Below are 13,111 nucleotides of genomic sequence, written 5' to 3' on the forward strand. Positions count from 1 at the left end.
ACAATAACTTGAAGCCATTGCATCAGTTGCAAATTAGATGAACAATTATTCAAAATGTGTGTGTGTGTGTCAGAGTCAGAAAGTAGGTTTGAGAGAATAGATGAGTTCACGTTAGGACATCTGGTGGGCCCAAGCTTCCTGTGGGGCATCCATATGAAGATTCCAGTAGGTAGGTAAAATTCTATGTACTGAAAGGACTAAATTTTAGATAGACCAAATTTCAGATGAACAAAATTTCAGATGAGAAATCAGGACTTTCTTTCTTAACCAATTGCCACCTTTTATAACTTTCATTAAGTTTCTTAAATGAGTTATTGAGAATTGTTTTCATGTGGCAGAAATTTCAGTTTTGAAGACAGAAAGAAGTATTATAAGAGACCCAAACATTCTCTAGATATGATAGTTCTACATGAAGAATGAGGATGCTATTATGGTAGCTATGTTCAAAAAAGAAAGAACAGTACCCCTGTGATCAAAGACAACCTTTGTGGAGCTTAGGTCTGTGAACAGAGGTCTAGAAGAGTCAGTTAATAAAAGAAAAGAAAAAACAGAGCTCTGTGACAGCTGGCCTCACTCCTATGTCTGTGTGCGCTCAGGCAAGATTTCCTTTGACCTTTCTGTTGCCACACCTTACTGCTTCTCCTTCTACTTAGCTCTTTCTTTCCTCCTCTCCATCAAGTCTCAGCTCAAGTGCCACCTCCTCTGAAACACCTTCTACCATTACCCTCCAGGAAATATCACTACTAATGTTTGTATTTTTGTTATGAGTCTCTGCTGTAGTTACCTTTGTATCTGCAGTATGATCGTTTGTATATTTAAGATTTTTTTTTTGGTGGTTTTGGGGTTCCTGGAAACCCTTCTACCTTCCAGGGCTACACTCCCAGACCTATTTTATACTTTTTTTTTTTTAAATTTGGAAACAGGGTCTCTTAAGCCAGCGTGACTGGCTTCAAACCTGCATGATCCTCCTGTCTCCACCTCCTAAGCCCGGGGATTACAAGCGTGTGCCACCACACCCAGGCTATATTTAAGATTTTTTTTCCTCATCATATTATATTATTTTTGCAGCACTGAGGATAGAATCCAGGGGCATTCTACCTCTAAACTATACCCTCGGCCCTATTTTATTTTTTTAATTTTTTTGTGGTACTGGGGATGGAACCCAGGGGCATTGTACCTCTGGGCTATACCCCAAGCCCTATTTTTTAATTTTTTTTTAAAATGTGTCTCACTGGGCTGCAAGGGCCTCACTAAGTAGCCGAGGCTGGCTGAGAAACATGATCTCCCTGTCTCAGCCTCCCAGGTGCTGGTATTGCAAGCATGCACCACCACACCCGGCTTCAAATTCAGATTATTATTATTATTATTATTATTATTATTATTATTTGTTTTTTGGTACTGGAGATGAAACCCAAGAGCTTTTTACCTCTGGGCTACACTCCCATACCTAGTTTACATTTTATTTGGAAACAGGGTCTCACTAATTTCCTGAGAGCCTCACTAAGTAGCTAAGGCTGGCTTTGAATTTCTACAATCCTCCTGTCTCAGCCTCCCAGGTGCTGGGATTAAAAGTGTGCACCACAATGCCTGGCTCAAATTCAGATTTCTTTTTTTTTTTTTTTTTTTTTTTTTTTGGTGGTACTGGGGTTCCTGGAAACCCTTCTACCTCTGGGCCACACTCCCAGACCTATTTTTATACTTTTTTATTTGGAAACAGGGTCTGTTAAGCCAGCATGTCTGACTTCCAACCTATGTGATCCTCCTGTCTCTGCCTTCCAAGCACAGGGATTACAAGCGTGCACCACCATGCCTGGCTCAAATTCAGATTTTTTTTTTTTTTTGGTGGTACTGGGGGTGGAACTCAGAGGATTTGTACATCCGGGCTATACTCCCAGACCTTTTTTATATTTTATTTGGAAACAGGGTCTCACTAAGTTGCTGAGAGCCTCACTAAGTAGCTGAGGCTGGCCTTGAACCTGTGCTATCCTCCTGTCTCAGCCTCCCAAGCGTGGGGATTATAAGCGTGCGCCACCACGCCCGGCCAAATTCAGATTTTTGACAGCACAGTTTTGCATGATTTATTTCCGTGACTCTAGAAGCACCTTACATAATGCCTTTCACATTGTCAGTGTTTCACAGATTTAGGAAGAATGGATAAAAATGTTGACTATGCACTTGTTATCCACTTTTTCTCTCCCAATATGTAATAGATACATTTTCTTGTGGACAAGGATTAGCTCCTACTAAACTCTCGAAGAACCTCCCCTGAATCCATTAAATGACCAAAACTCAATCATATGAATCAATTGACTTGCACAGAGACCTAAAATAGTAAGGCCTGGGATGTGATTACATTGATTGACTGTGTCATGGATGATTAAGAATAGCTCAGCCTTGGTCCAGGGATAGAAGAAGAAAAGACTTCTTAGATCCTGAGAAAGAGAATCTGGACCAGAGCAGGAAAGTATTGGTTAACTGGACAGACAAGTGGGTTTCAGATCAAGGAGAAAACCAATATGGACCAGTGGGTATAGGAGGAGAAGTCTCTAGTCCTGGATACTGGCCTGGTTTTATTTCTGATTAGTCCTGTTACCAATTTTCTATGACTACTAATTCTTGTTCTTCAAGTTTCAATACAAATTTCACCTGCTTCAGTGACCACCCAAACTATAAAAGCACCTTGTCATCCCGTATCTTATTTGTCATGATACAAGCAGAGTACATGGAATTCTTTGCATGGTCATGTGCTTGCTTCCTGATTTTCCTGCAAGAGCACGAATAGATTGTGGACAGGAGCTTTACCTTTTATTCCTGTCAGAAGCCCATATTTTGTGTTTCTAGGTATTCAATATCTGTTGAGACTGGGGTAAAAAGATGAGATGATATCTAATAAAGTTCTGTCTTTCCGAATTGTACATTTTTTGTATCCCTCTGATGGCCTTAGAAATAAAAAAATTTAAGGTCCTATCATCACAATGGTAGGTTGTTCTTTGTATTCTATAGTTGTTGGCTTAAGCAATTTTTATGCTTTTAAAAATAGTATAAGAATATATTTTGTTTTTGTCAAAGCCTATAATTTGCAGCATATTTTTAACTTAATCCTACAACTACCTAAGAGAAAAACATTAACTTTATTTTACTGGTGAGGAAATTTGAAGGTCAGAGGGGTAAAGTGATTGCCCAGGTCAGCATGACTAGACTTGGCAGAGGTAGTGTTCAATTCCAGGTCTAGTGCTCCAAGTCCTATGTCTTCCCACTATACTTAATCTTAGCCACAAGTAAGGGAAATTTCCATACTGTATGAGAAAGAGTGTTTGTGAGGCCACTTTTCCAGTCTACATTTGGTAAGTCTTTCATACTGCCATAGCAAATGGGTTCACTGGGTCATTTAATTTTCTCTCTGGCAATGTGAGATCATCCCAAAGATGTCAAAATATTGGTCTATGAAGCCAACGAAATGTCATCTCAGAGGCAGAAAACGTTAAGATATAAGGTAAAAGAGAACCTCCATCACTGACAGTTTTCCAAAGAGAGAAAACACTGAGGCCCAGAAGAGGAAGTAACATCTCAGTCCTCCAGAGTCTAGGTCATCCAGGTATACTCAAAACATTTCTTGAAGACACAGGAGCAATCAAGCTGCAATTTCTTTTTTTTTTTTAAAGGGGTAATCCAGGTTTGAATTTCTTATCACTTAATGGATAAAGTCTAAACTGATGAGGCAATTGAAAGAGTCACTTCACTTTTGGACTGGGAAGAGTACAATCCTGGGTCCCTCAGAGCAAATTCTATGGTGAAGATGCATTCGGGGGACTGGGAGAAGACCCTGCATCCTGTGAGGAGTGAGTATGATGTCTGAGGGGCTGTTCTATCCACACTCAAGTGCACTGGAGAAAAGACAGACCCTCGTCATCTGCACAAATCAGGGGGAGCCTAAAAATCACTTTCAGATAAACCTGAGAAGGGTACTCAGGGGAGGACCTATCTTATGCACCCCAGATGTAAATATCTTCCAGGGGACACAAAGTATAGACTCACTGAGGAATAAGATCGTGTCAACCATTTTCTCATCTGTAGAACATGTGGAATGGCAGGGATATTAACAGATTTCATCTATGACAGATGCTAGTACTTTGGGACACTTGTTTTCTTTACTTCTATAGAAGCAGACCACTTCATCAGCAAACAAGACAAAAAAGGGTGTTTTCTGGTAATTTGATAATAACCAGTATTTTTTCCATTAGGGACTAAAGTATTCTATACATAGCATTCTTTAGTTTCTTAAATGTCTTCATATCATCTTATCACTTCACCCCTGCAAACACTTCATAGAGAAGCATATCAGGAACTCCATTCATTCACCAGTTAATTGTCAACTTCACTCTGAGCCAGCAATAGTGCTGGGTGCTGGTAACATGTGTGAAAAATTGACATAAGGGAAGATGGAGGCTCAGGAAGAGGACATGATTTGCCTAAGAGCACAAAGTTATTTAAGTAAGGGAACTGGATCTCACGCCTAGCTCTGCCATGTGGCTTGAGGCTCTTTCCTCATCTACCCATTCTTGATCACCCATCTTTTCATGTTAAAATTAAAAGGGATGGTCACTCCTCTCCTGATACCCTTTCCCTCTTCCTTTCTAATCCTAATTTGCATATTGCTAAATGATGAAATTATACAGTACATAATTCCACAGCAACTCAGCTTCTTAAAAAAATTGGGAATGGAGTAATTAGGCAGAAAGGATTCTCAATTAGGCAGTAGATTCTGTTTCTAAAGAAGTAAATGGGGAAAAGATTTTTTTTAACTGTCTCTTGCATATATTGCTATGGAATAATTGCTGCCTGGGAGAGCAGCAACGCAGCTTGGAATTGGAACTCTGAGCAGGTCTAGAAATAGTATTTTGAATCTTCGAGTTCTGCCCAGGTCTAGATGCCAGGGCTCAAACATGATATCCCAAAGTATGGCACCTTATTATGCTGAGTATTTTGAACTGAAATAGATTAGAAGAGCCTTAGAAGCAAGGTCTTTTGAGTCTCCACCTGTCCTTCTTTTCTCTTCCTTCTTTCTCCCACTGAAGTGATTCCTAGAAACTATAATTCTTCTCCTCCAAGGTGGATCATAGAATCTAGAATACATCTTCTCCAAAGCAAGGCATAAAACATAGAAAGGTCACTTTCTGCCTTCTTTTCCCCCTCTGTAGACCTTCTGTGACAGGTGTCCTGCCCCATATCCAGGAGGAAGGAGTGGCACACAAAGAGACCAAGAAGAAGCCTCTTAGAAAAGGCCGACCTTCCTAAGTTTCCTGCTCAGGCTCAGTCTCTTACCATTAGGTAATATCCTTTGTTCATTTCTAAATGGGTGGTCATTTTTTATAAAGCTAAGCATAAAAATAGACAGTTTTCCCGAAGTGTTTGGGTGTCTTCACATCTGAAGTCTTTTGTGTCTCCTGTAACTTTGATGAAATGCTTCTTTAGAAGTACATATACTTTTTTCCCGCTCTCTTATCCTTTTTTGTAGAAGTATTAGTCTGACTCTTTTGGGGGGGGGACTGATGATTAGACCCAAGGGCTTTCTACCACCAAATTACACCCCTAGCCATTTTTATTATTTGTTTTGAAACAAGGTCTAGCTAGGTTGCTGAAAGTCTTGGTACTTGCTGAGGTTGTCCTCGAATCTATGATACACCTGTCTCAGTCTCCCAAGTAGGTGTGTACCTCCACACCCAACCAGTTTGACACTTATAAAGAAAAGGTAACTCATTACTCTTTGTCTTTCCAGGGATCTTGGGATTTGAAGATGGCCTCCCATCTTAGGATCTCTATCACCAAGGTGGGCTGCCAAGACAACTGCCTACTCCTAGATATCTTAACCAAATATATATATATATATATATATATATATATATATATATATATATATTTTTTTTTTTTTTTTTTTTTTTTTTTTGGTGGTACTGGGGTTCTTGAAGCCCTTCTGCCTCCTATGGGCTACACTTCCAGACCTATTTTATACTTTTTTATGTGGAAACAGGGTCTCTTAAGCCAGCGCGGCTGGCTTTGAACCTGCGTGATCCTCCTGTCTCCGCCTCCCAAGCAAGGGGATTACAAGTGTGCGCCACCACGCCCGGCCTTCCAAATATTTTTTAAGGGAGGAAAGGTGACAATGAAAATATGATATTTGAATGGACTTGAGCCCTATGTACTATAGAAATTAAATAAATTCTACTCTTAGACTGTTTCAGAAAGAGCTTTTGATTACAATATTCAAATTTTCTGTTCTGAAGGTATACAGTCTTAGAATCTCTTGAACAAGTTTCCTTCTCCTGCCTTTCTTCCTTTTTTTGTGTCTTCCTTCCTCTTCTTTTTCTTTTATGATGACTGTAAAAGTTTTTTGTTTCAGGAATCATAGAATTCCTTGAGAGAAAGCTATTCTTTCACTTGGAGTATGGTTTAAGCAGCATCTTGGTTACTATGTGAAGACAGGGCCAAAGCTCATTCTGGAAGTATTAAACCAATGAGGAGATAAATTATTTTGCATAATAATGTACAGTTGTCTTCCTTACACTGATTTTTTAAAATTTTTTTATTGGTGCATTGTAATCATACATCTTAATGGGGTACAAGATGGTAGAGGCATACATGCACATTTTAACCCTTCCCCAATTCCCACTCTATTCCCTCTCCCCTCCCTTCTTTTCATGTTTGGCTCAGCGATTGACTTTGATATGTTTGTGAATGTACACCATACACTTTAGGGAATTTCCCTCTTGTCTCCTCCCATCTCCCTCAGTTAGGTCACTTATTTTCTCATATACAGTTTCTCCTTCTTCATCTAGAGTTCTCCCTATGAACTTTTATCTCTAGCTTCCACATATTAGGGAGAGAATCCTATTGCTTACTTTACTGTTACACTGAGCTTTCTATATGCACATGAACAGATTTCTATTTTCCCTTGAAGATTAAAAGAATAAGTGATTTGACGGTGGAAATAGAGAACAAACTATTCTTAAGAGAGGGTATGATATAAGGAAAGAGGCCACCAGCAAGGGATTCTCTTAGGTGGTGGGTATCCATGGAACTACAATGTCAGTGACATCCGATATCTATTTTGAAAGTCATTTTCTATTTTATGTCCTTTCATTATTCAAAGCTTCAATTAAGACTATCACACAACAGCCTTGGGTCATTGGAACAAGAGGGACTGAGCAGGTCAGGACTAGGTGCTGATTCTATGATCCTAATGAAGAAGGTGTGGAAAGATGACACCCTTCACCAGATCTGGGGACAAGGAAAACAAAGGTCACTGGAAAGAAGCTAAGGCAGGATGTCAGATGCCAATGGGCAAGTAGAAAAGGTCTTTTCCCTAAAACCTCCAAAATATTAGATTTCTTGCAGCATGAAGAAGTGGGGGGCCAGATATTTTATTTGTATGAAGCGATGAGAGTAACAACTTAGAAGATTAAAGACACACATTCATATCATCTGGCTCACTTTCAGACTTGGTTAAAATTTATAATACCTAATAGGTACTACCTAAAGAGAGCATACCAGGCTCTTTTGTGCTGGGAGGCAGCAGAAAATGAAGGAAAGAAACTGGGCTTTCTGGGCCTGTTCCTAAATTCCTGACATGCCATCTCCAAGGTGGGTGGCCTTGCAGAATTCCACCTCTCCTATCTTTAGTGGGCTAAGGAATGTTGTGTAATTCTGCCCCATGGATTAACTATAGAATGATTGGAGGTAAAGGTTTAAACTGCCTGGCATACTGTAGGAGGTAAATGAAAGAATCATTCCTTTGTCTAAGAGGAAATGTTTACAGTGCTCAAATCAAAGAAGAGTTTCCATGAAGAGAAGCAGACAGATTTGTCATACTCACTTGTTCTATATGGTATCTGGGGATGTAACTAGAGTCAGTGGGTAGAAGTTACAAGTCAATTAGAGCTCTGCCAAAAAAAGAGTGAGAGAGAGTGAGAGAAAGGTTTTGTTTTTAATGAAGCTATAACTATAGAGCTCAACAGGGAGTGAGTCCTTAATCACTAGAGACAATCAAGCAATGGCAGGCCAGCTTTTCAGAAGAAATGCTTTAGGAGGGATTCTAGCAGCCTGTATGAGTTGAACAATTTGATCTCTTAGACCTTGTCCTAAGATGAAGTACCATACTTCTGAATGTGGCCCCTTTGCTGTTATAGCACCAGGAAAAGCGCAACAGCTACCACTTCTTCTGCAAAGGCCTGTCTCTGACCAAAGGGAAATGAGTCCAGATGTTCTAACTTTTAAGACCCTGGCCTTCGTCCTTCAGCAATATTATGCATAACATTAACACAAATAGCATTTGTTCTGTCTGGAGGCCATGAGCTCTGGAAGAGGTGTCAGAGAAAATCATAGGTTTAGATTGAAGGCAAAGGATTAGGTCTTGTGGTCCCCTATATCTTCTTATGCAAAATAAATCTTAAAGGGCTCCATAAGTATTTGCAATGGAATACCAATGCGGCCAGTGTTTTATTTTATTTATGAAGTTCTTTGGTAGATAAGATATTTATTTTTATGTGGGCACTAATAGATGGGACTATTTATTATCCCAAATTCTTCATATTCTAAACACCAAAACAAATGAATGGATTTGATGCCGGACTTCAAAATATAAAGCTTAGCTAACCCATTGATTTTGACATATCTTAGTGTTTGCAAGGAAAGCAGAGCTTTTCTAATGCATACTTGGAAAAATTTGGCCAGACCAAAATCACTCAAAGCACATGTTGTAAGAATCATTGACAAGAATTCACACAGATACTTAGACATTACATTATGGTAATTAAAATGCACAATTCCTCCAGTTTATAATTGGTTACATGTCATCCTCAGAAAGGGATCATAGAATCCACATATAAGAACCAAAAGTATCAGATATTATCTACAGTCTATAGAAATAGATCTGGCCCAAATGGTTTAAAGAAATTAGCATACTGTAATTTCTTTTCTGAAGTCTACGTAAAGCCAATCCTCGTATAAAACCAGTATATGTGGCCGGGCGTGGTGGCACACACTTGTAATCCCCGCGCTTGGGAGGCGGAGACAGGAGGATCACGCAGGTTCGAAGCCAGCCGCCGCGCGCGCTGGTTTAGAAGACCCTGTTTCTCAATAAAAAAAAATATAAAATAGGTCTGGGAGTGTAGCCCAGAGGTAGAAGGGCTTCCAGGAACTCCAGTACCACCACCACAAAAAAAAAAAAAAAATCAGTGTATGTGGAAATGCTCTAGTGCATGTGAGTGGGAGGCCAGACATTTGCAGTAGAGGAACGTGAGGCAAGTAAGTTGAAAAGTGGACATGGTTAGGATATGGTTTGAGTGTCTCTCCAGAGTCCAGGGATTGGGAGCCTGATCCCTTGAGTAGAGGTAGTGGGATGTGGGGGACCTTCAAGAGGTGAGGCCTAGTAGTAGGTCCTTGGATCATTGAGGACATGCCATCAAAAGAGATTAAGGGAGTCCTCCTGTGACTACTTGGTGGCTCTTTGACAATGTGATTATAAAAGGAGCAAGCCTTGCCCTCCTTCTCTCCACTTCCTGGTTTGAGATGTGATCCCTCACCCCCGACGTACTCCTGCCATGAAAGAACCTTTAGGTTATCATCCCAGGGCCCTAATCAATCATCCACCATTGGGCCCTCATCACCGGCCAACCAATGCACTTCGTACCTCCCAAACTGGTAGCTAAATAATCCAATTTCCTCCCTAAGTGGCCCATTTTAGGTATTTTGTTATAGTAGCAAAAAAGCTAACTAATATTGGAAGTGACTCATTTAGGAATCACACAGTGGCAAGACTGAAATTGAAGTCTTGCATTTAGATGCGAAAACATGAAGGAATTGACAAAAATTAAAAATAAGAGGGACCTGAGCACAGTAGTGTATGCCTATAATCCCAGTACTTGGGAGGCTGAGACAGGAGGATTGCAGGCTTATAGTCAGCATCAGCAACTTAGTGAGGACCTCTGCAACTTAGTAAAAACTTGTTTTAAAACAAAACAATAAAGCTGGGCATAGTGGCTTGTAATCCCAGCATTTGGGAGGCTGAAACAGGAGGATTGAGGTTCCAGACAGCCTCAGCTGCTTAGTGAGACCCTTTTTAACTCAATGAGACACTGTTTCAAAATAAATAATAAAAAATAGGGCTAGGGGTGTAGCTCAGAGGAAGAAATGCTCCTGGGTTCCAACTTCGGTGCCACACACATACACACACACAAAGAAAATAGGGTTGGGGGTGTAGCTGAGAGGTATAATGCCACTAGATTCAATCCCGAATACCACAAATAATAATATTAATTTCATTTATTATTATTATTATTATTATTATTATTATTATTATTATTATAAAAGAGGGAAAGTGCCATCCTCAAACTCCCTGGAAGCACTACATTCTTCAACTATGAGAAGATACCATATACTTTACAGTTCTACACCTCAGATATAGGACATCTGTGTTAGGAGAAAGTGCAAAACCATGGAGCTTCAGTTATCGATTTAAATGTTGTTCTGGTCAGACAGATGAGAAGAACAGGATACAGGGACAAACACTACTCATAAGAAAGAAAGCTGAAAATCCTGCAATCAGATGACTATCAATGAATATTCTCTAAGCAACTTCTCTAAGAGAGATAATGAATGAATAATATTTTGTATGTATTTGAATTGATAAATAGTTTTTTAAAAACTTCTCACATTCACTATTTAGTTTGATTTATTTTTTGTGTGGTGATAATGGCGGTGGAACTCAGGGGCTTTTCTACCTCAGGGCTACACTCCCAGACCTGTTTTATACTTTATTTGGAAACAGGGTCTCACAAAGTTGCTGAGAGCCTCACTAAGTAGCTGAGGCTGGCTTCGAACCTGCATAATCCTCCTGTCTCAGCCTCCGAAGCACGGGGATTATAAGCATGCGCCACCACACCCGGCTCCCTTTAGTTTGACATTAAAAAAAAAATCCTGTGAAATAATGAGGATTGATGGAAGTATTCTCATTTTAAAGGAAAGAAATGAGGTGTGGAAAGGCTAAGCAACATGGCAATGGCCATAGTTTATAAATAGTAGTGCTCACATAATAACTGTTGGGTGATATGTGGGGAATAGAAAGAAAGATGTTAGAAATCTTTCTAAATGTATATAAAGGGTGTCTCTGTATACATTGGAAGAGTGAAGTGTAAACCTTCTCAATATATCATAAATATCTATTTCCTTATACTAAGGTGTCTGGAGATAGCTCCTCTATATATTTAGAAAGATTTCTAATACCTTCTCTTCTTTTTATCACCTATCACCCAAACTGGTCATAATATAAGAACCACCTTTTTTATATTATGTATAATTATGAATTATGTATATAGCTTATACTCTATAGAAATATAGATAGTATAAAATGTATATATATAAAATATTATAATTTAAATTAAATAGTTCCTAAAGGAAGACAATATCTTATAATTCCATATTTATAGTGATTATGTATCATTATTAGAAATTCTTATATAATACTTAATGATTAATTATTAAATGCTAGGCAATAAAGATTTTATATGTATTAATCATCATAAAATGTATTTCATATTTTCATTTACCAAATTAGCCTGGCAATATGAGTGGGGCCATAGTTTTAGTCTCTATATGCTCCTTTTCTGATCCCTATCCAATACATACGTCTCTTCCAACTATCTCTGAGAAGACTGAGAAGCTGACTCAAGGTGCTTTCAAGTACAACATTTTCTCAGGCATCATTCAAGGTATTTCATTCAAGAAATTTGTTTCTTCCACATCCTTTTGTTTACTCTGGCAATGGACTCAGGTGAAACCTTGTCTTGCCATCTCAAATTTATACTAATATAGTATGATTTTTTATAGGTCTTAAATTGGAGCAGCCTGTAGCTCTCAGACCTTAGAGTTTGACACATTTTTATTATATGTGAATAGTTTCCTGAGCTCTGGCATAAGTTGAAGCAGCAGCAGCAGATCAGAAGCAAATAAGTACCATACTGAAAAAAATGGCTCCTCTCTTTCCATCATAACCCATTGTCTGTGGAACTTGGGGAGGGAGCCTCCACCCTCTTTCCTTATAAACTTTTCTTTCTTGGCTACATGCTGACCTCCTCTCACAGATCTTCTACTTTTCAATCTTCTTTAGATAGATCCCCATCCTAGGATGAGCTCAGCCTCGCTTCAAGTCGTCTCCCATCCCAGACATCATATATTCATATGCACATATATACGTACATGCATACATATGTACATACATACATACATACATACATACATAGGAGAGATAGAGAATCCACAGTACAGGTTATAAAATGTGAAACAGAATGGGGAAATATACCATGTAGGCAATTGAAAAAATGTAACCGACATGTGAATCAACTATGGGGCAGACCATAGAGCCTAAATTCTGCCCTGTAGTTTACTCACATGTTAGTTGTATTTTTCAGTTGCCTGCATGGTATTATTTCCCTATTCGATTTCATGTTCTCTCATTTTTGAAAAGTATAAGAAGCATAGACTGTTCAAAAAACATGAAACAGGCACCAGACTGTACTGAGTTCTTCAAGTATAAAATGTTAGAATGTCATGATGTAGAATCCATTTTCATAATTCAGATGCTCAGGCCAAAGGCTAATGAGGCAGGCTGAGTCCTAGCTGAACTCAAACCTCTCAGAGGTAAGTCTTCTAGTCTCCTCTTGCTCTCATTTGCAGACACACTCACAGGTCCCTCAGCAGACCAACTGTCACCAGCCCCACAGTACCCAGCAAAGTGCCTGTGAGTGTTCCATGTAGAGGCCGTGCACTTGGCAAGTAATGTAAATAGAACCTAAATAAAGAGAACTCAGGAGCAATATAGATCACTTCCTGTGTCCATTTCACAGAGGAAGGCAATATTTCAGGGACGTGAATGTTTTACATCTACACAGTTTCCACTTAGCCTCTGACCTGCTGCTGCTGTAAATCTGATGACTATCCAGATGTCAGCCTCCCAGACAACATTTCACTCCAATATCCCTCTAGTAAAAGAAAAAAAATGAACACAGGAGACAGAGAGAGGGAGAGGCTGCTTCAGGCAAGGTCTGTGTCTTTCTTTGTC

The sequence above is a fragment of the Muscardinus avellanarius genome, assembly GCF_963383645.1.
Source record: "Muscardinus avellanarius genome assembly, chromosome: 5".
Lineage (NCBI taxonomy): Eukaryota > Metazoa > Chordata > Mammalia > Rodentia > Gliridae > Muscardinus > Muscardinus avellanarius.